A 6,012-nucleotide genomic window follows, 5' to 3' on the forward strand; every position below is an offset into this window, starting at 1 on the left:
CAGCGCTGAACAGTAACCGGCCGGCAGCTCGCAGATTTTCACAGCACTGAACAGTAACCGGCCGCCAGCTTGCAGATGTTCACAGTGCTGAACAGTAACCGGCCGGTATCTATATTGCATTCCTACTGCTGCTCCTGGGAGGATGAAGAAGAGCTGGAGAATGAGATGGCTGTCAGTGAATAGCCAGGGAGGAGAAGTCAAGCGCAGCAGAATGGATGGTCGCCTTTTCGCCGTTTCTGAAGAGGACAGGAAGTGGAGTTTATGTAAGTTATTTCTTAATAAAGGCTTTGCTATTTTAAACTTTAATTTGTCTTGGTGTTATTTTTTCGTTGTATACTAACAAATTTTTTTAAAAATTTTTTTTAATGTTACTGGATAGATAGAGATATTTAGTGATAGACAGATAGTGTCATAGTTGCTCTAGGAGCAATAGAGAGGCTCAGGGTATGTAGTGAGCAGTTTCCGCTCAAACGAGGAGAAGTTGTGGGGTTAGGACCCCTTGATTTGTAAACCACTAGAGTAGGGACTACAGTGGGTGAGTTGAGGACCAGATAGGGTGCCAAGACCCCAGGCTGATTACAGTGGGTGAGGTGAGGACCGAGTCTGGTACCAAGATACAGGCTGAAAAACCCAAGCTTTAGTGATCATCAGCAGGGATAATTCCCAGTGAGAGTGGTAATTATCTTTTGAGTCTATTATTGCTGCTACTCTGACAACGGTTATTGTGAATTAGCTCACCTGGAGCACCTTGTTTTTCTTGGAGGGATTATTGCCATCTAACAATATCCTATCACTATTATTTTGTGGACATCTAAGTGCCTATGAATTACTTCATTGAACTGTTCCCTGTTAAATAAACCAGTTCTGTTATTGCAAATAAACTTGCCTGGTTGAATCTCCTGCTGCACTGAACTACACCAGGTACCGGGAGTTGCAGGAAGTCGCACGTGTACACTGGGTTCCGGGGGAAATTACAAGCAGTTTATCCTGGTCACACACAGCCATAATACACAGCCAAAAGCACACTCAAGGGTGTGCTACACATATTACACTCCAATAAAGCTGGTAAACAGCATAAAGGCTGGAACTCTGAAAGCTATATCACAGCTAATGCCCAAACACTGGCAAGGAAGGAATCAGGGCTGGATTTACCTTTTTTGTCGCCCTAGCCCCAGCTGCTGTGCCACTCCCCCCAAAAAAAACCTCCTGGAAGTGAAACTCACTTAATCCAACCAAGACATTTTTGCAAAATGAAAGAACATAGACAGTAAACTGGAAATAATTTTGTATTAAAACGTAACCAATGTATATACCAGTAAGTACAGTAAACCAGTGCTGTCCAACTTCTGTGGTACAGAGGGCCGAAATTCTTCCAGCATACTTAGTGGAGAGCTGATAATGGAAGCTAGTGTTGACCACTCCCTTTTTTAAACCACACCCACTTTAAACCACACCCATGTTACCACAAGACCATGTCCACATTAATTGTGGTTACACACCAAAAAACCAAATGGTTGGTGTTTACTGCAGGGATATCACTTATCACTCATATGTGAAAAAAGTTGTCATATTAAAACATACCCTTAAATCCATATGCCTCCTCTTTCCCTTGGATAACACAGCACCCCCAGCACATGATTAAACAGCTTAGGGGCCCCTAACAATAATTTGTTTTCAATACTAACAAACCCCTGGAACAAATACCAGGCTAATGTTCCACAGGCAGCGCAGGGCACATACAGGCAGTGCAGGGCACACACAGGCAGAGAAGGGTACACACAGGCAAAGCAGGGCACACACAGGCTGAGCAGGGCACCCACAGGCACAGCATGGCACACACAGGCAGAAAAGGGCACACAGGCAGAGCAGGGCACATGCAGGCAGAGTATGGCACATGCAGGCAGAGTATGGCACACGCAGGCAGAGCAGGGCACACACAGGCAGAGCAGGGCACACAGGCAGAGCAGGGCACAGCATGGCACACACAGGCAGAGCATGGCACGCACAGGCAGAGCAGGGCGCACACAGACAGAGCAGGACACACATAGGCACAGCATGGCACACAAAGGCAGATCAGGGCACACACAGGGAGCATATGGAAGGTAGAACAGAGCAAGAGACAGGGAAACCTATCAGGACCACTGTAATATGTACACCCCATTAGCATTTTGTATAAAGTATGAACAGGTGAATAATGTGGCCAGTTTCAGTCTGGGTCTCAGGTGTGGACAGTACAGGGCTTTAGGGGTGTGAATAATAGAGGTGTCACAAGTGTGAACAATGCAGGGGGATCCCAGGTGTGAACAAAAGTATGAATCTGAGGTTTAAACAATGCAGGGGCCAGTTAGTACTGTAGTGATACAATTTAAATCTTACACATGGTAAGCAAACATAGCATGTAGGTGGGGGGCCACATAAAGTTGGACAGCCCTGCAGTAATCAATAAACACATACGTGCTGATTTTAGAATTTTAGATAGATTTTAGAATTTTAGATAATGATGACACTAAACATTACCGTGCATAACATTCTGACTGTTCTGACATCATTGTGTGCAGACAGATGAATACAATATTTCTCTGCTTGTAGGATTAGACAAGAAGTTTGGGGTGGTGTGGGATGCAATGAAATAAAAATACTATACTCTGATGGTCATATGAGAGGTTTTTATAAGATTAAAGCTTACAGATGTGACATAGTGCTGGAGCTGCGTGGTCCAGGTGTTCCTTACTATTGGCTTTACGTGTGTGTGTGTGTAACTGAGTATATAACTGAAATTTATTATGGAGGAACCTCAATTTACAGGGCACTCTCAACCCAGTGGCACTGAGAGGTTCAGAGTGCCCTGTAAAGTGAGTTTCTTTATTCCTCCATAAAAAAATATATATTTAAACTTTGGGCTATTACATTATAGTGTAATAACTCCCCTCCCTGCCAATAATTCTCTATAACTCACCTATCTCTGCTGGGTACATAATCCTGGGTTCTTCCATTCTTCATGAACTACACCTGCCCTCAATGCTCAATATGTGCAGCAACAGTATGGTGTTATTAGCAGCTTCTTTATGCAGACATAGTTACATAGTTACATAGTTACATAGTTAGTTGCTGCCTCTATAGTTGTTATCCTTCAGCTGTATGCAAAGATTGGTTTTAAAAATATTGTAAAGTACATGAAATATAGTTGACATCCCTCTGCAAAACTGCGCAGATTAAATCTTCCAAGCCCTGCACATGAGCAAACAATAATCTAGATTGGCTCAGGTCAGCATTGGTTTCCGCATTTCTTCTTTCTTTAGCTGGGTATAGTCTTAGGTGCGATCCTCAATAGTAAAATCAAAGCAGCCTGTCTGGCACATTCACTCTTTTGGACCGGGAGATAAAGGAAGTGATGCAAGCTTTAACAAGATGGTGGCCGCAAACTCTGCAGCAGTGATTTTTTGCCAAGTGCCTGTACAACTAAGCTATAGTGATTTGGTGAATTACAGCATGGCTTTTCAGGAGTGGGGCACACAAACTACATTTAAGAATATAATTTAAAAATTACCTTTCGTTCTCCTTTAAGAAAGGGTTGGATGTTTTTTTTGGCAAGGGAGGGAATACAGTGTTATGGAAGATAGCTTATACTACAAAGTTGATCCAGGGACTGGTCTGATTGCCATCATGGAGTCAGGAAGGAATTTTTCCCCTCTAAAGTAAAATTGGAGAGGCTTCAAGTGTTTGTCCCACAATACATCCACTGTCCACATATTTCTTTACATCAAATTAATTTTATTTAAACCTCATTAATTTCCACCTTCACCAAGAATAATTTCATAAGAACATTCAATTTGTACGTGTGATAAAAACTCACCCTGGTGGTCTAGTGGGGGGACGCCAGGCACGGCTGCCGCCCCCCTCAGCGGGGACGCCCGCCTCATAAGGCTTCTGCGCCTCAGGTGCCGGCATCTTAGGAAGCGTGTGGCACGCCTCCTTGGGAATTAAAGGCGTGCTGACGTATGACATCAGCGCGTAATGGCGCGAAATTTAAAAAGTACATTTTCTTTTTACACGCTGCCCCTGATAGGAGTTTGGTCCTGTTGCTTCTGAGCTTCTGCTAAATCTGTTTTGAACCTGTTTGATTCCTGTTGTGACCCCCTGCCTGGCTTTTGATGATTCTACTCTCCATATCCTGACCCCTGCCTGAATACCGACTTTGATTCTGCTTAACCCCTCTGATTGACTTCCTGGTGTGACCCTTGCCTGCCTGACTACGTTTATTCTCTGCCTGCCCCAACCCGGCCTGATCTGACTACTCTATTGCCTTATGCGTTGTTCTGCGACCTTCTGCCCAAAGACTCTCACTAAACAGTCATGCCCCTCTGCCTATCCATCTGGCCTTGCACCTCTCGTTTAAGTCCTGGTGGCATCCAAGTAGCTGAGGGCTCCTCCCGAAGCCAAAGGCGGTCACACTATAGGTGAAGCACGAGCCGAAACCAGGGTGCTTGGTATTTGTTCTGGTGTTGGGTGCCGACCGTGACAGTACGACTTTACTTTTACTTTGCCTCTTATGTGTTAATGTATAAGCTTTGTTTTGTGATTGTTCTGCCATAGGATGTGCTGTTTATTTTTAATCCAAATACAATAAAACCTCTATAAAATTCACCTATAGATCTTCTCTTCTCCTTGCTCTGGGAGCGCCACAGTGCTGTTTTTGGGTGAAACAAAAAAGAAATAAAAGGAGACCACTTGCAAATTGTTTAAGAATATCACTACCTGAAAGTAATGTAGGGACCTATAGGATCTACTAGGTTCCTATAGCTATAAATCCTTACCCTTCCTTATTTCCTAGTTACTAGGCAAAAGTCAATGTATCTAGTTTAAGTATTTCACTCAGTCATTGGCCAAAGGGTGTATGACCACTTCCTGCCACACTTCCATATAGTGTTGGAAAGGAGTGGCCTCTTCCTCTTTGGCTGTTGGTATCCTATCCAACTGGTTGTGCTCATTGAGCCTGGGTACACCAAGGCCCAGTAAAGCCACTGCCCTAAAGGGACCTGTACCTTAAGAGATAAGTTGGGAACCAGGAACGAGGTTAGCAAGCACAGGTTATACTTTTAATATACTCTCTAGGAGAGTAAGATAGACAGATTATATAGAAAGAGCAGTTGTGTGCTCCATCAAGGATAATAGCAGGGAGTAGCTTCCCACAAGGATTCCTTGTGTGCCTTTAGTGAAGGGACCGCAGTGGATAGGGTGTTAGGCTAGACTTCTTCTCCCTAACCACTCCACTGGATGGGATCCGGACCACTTAAAGATGTATTGCCTGAGGGAATTGATGTACGCTTGACCATTTGACTTATGGGAGTGACATCTGTGATTACTGTATCATCTTCCTCTATCTACCCTCCTCTGTGACTTGCTACATCTGCCTCATACGTGAGTAAACCTGTGGTCAATACTTGTTGCTCTTATAAATAAATCCATCTGTTATTTCATCCAAAGAACCTCCTGGCATCCAATCAATTTATTTCATATACAATAGCCTGTGTTGTAGTTGTACTACATCCTAAAAAGGAAGCTACCACTTAGCGAAGGCCCTGATCCTGATGTGTGAGTCCAATGTAACCCATGCTCATACCAATAGCTGGACACTTTAACCATTTGTGGTCTGGTTAGCCCAGATTAGAGTTACAGTAACATAGTAACGTAATAAGTTAGGTTTGAAAAAAGACACACATCCATCAAGTTCATCATTTTAAGTCTATATATAAGCTGCCTAACTGCTAGTTGATTCAGAGGAAGTTAGAAAAAATGCCTTCCTGACTCCAAGTTGGCACTCAGACCAGTCCCTGGATCAACTTGTACTATGAGCTGTCTTATAAAAAATCCAAAAAGTCATCCAACCCTTTCTTAAAACTATCTAATGTATCAGTCAGTACAACTGATTCATGTAGAGAATTCCACATTTTCAGCTCTCACAGTAAAAAACCTTTCCAAATATTTAGCCGGAACCTTATTTTTTTTTCTAAT

Source organism: Xenopus laevis, chromosome 2S (genome assembly GCF_017654675.1).
Source record: "Xenopus laevis strain J_2021 chromosome 2S, Xenopus_laevis_v10.1, whole genome shotgun sequence".
Taxonomy (NCBI): Eukaryota; Metazoa; Chordata; class Amphibia; order Anura; family Pipidae; genus Xenopus; species Xenopus laevis.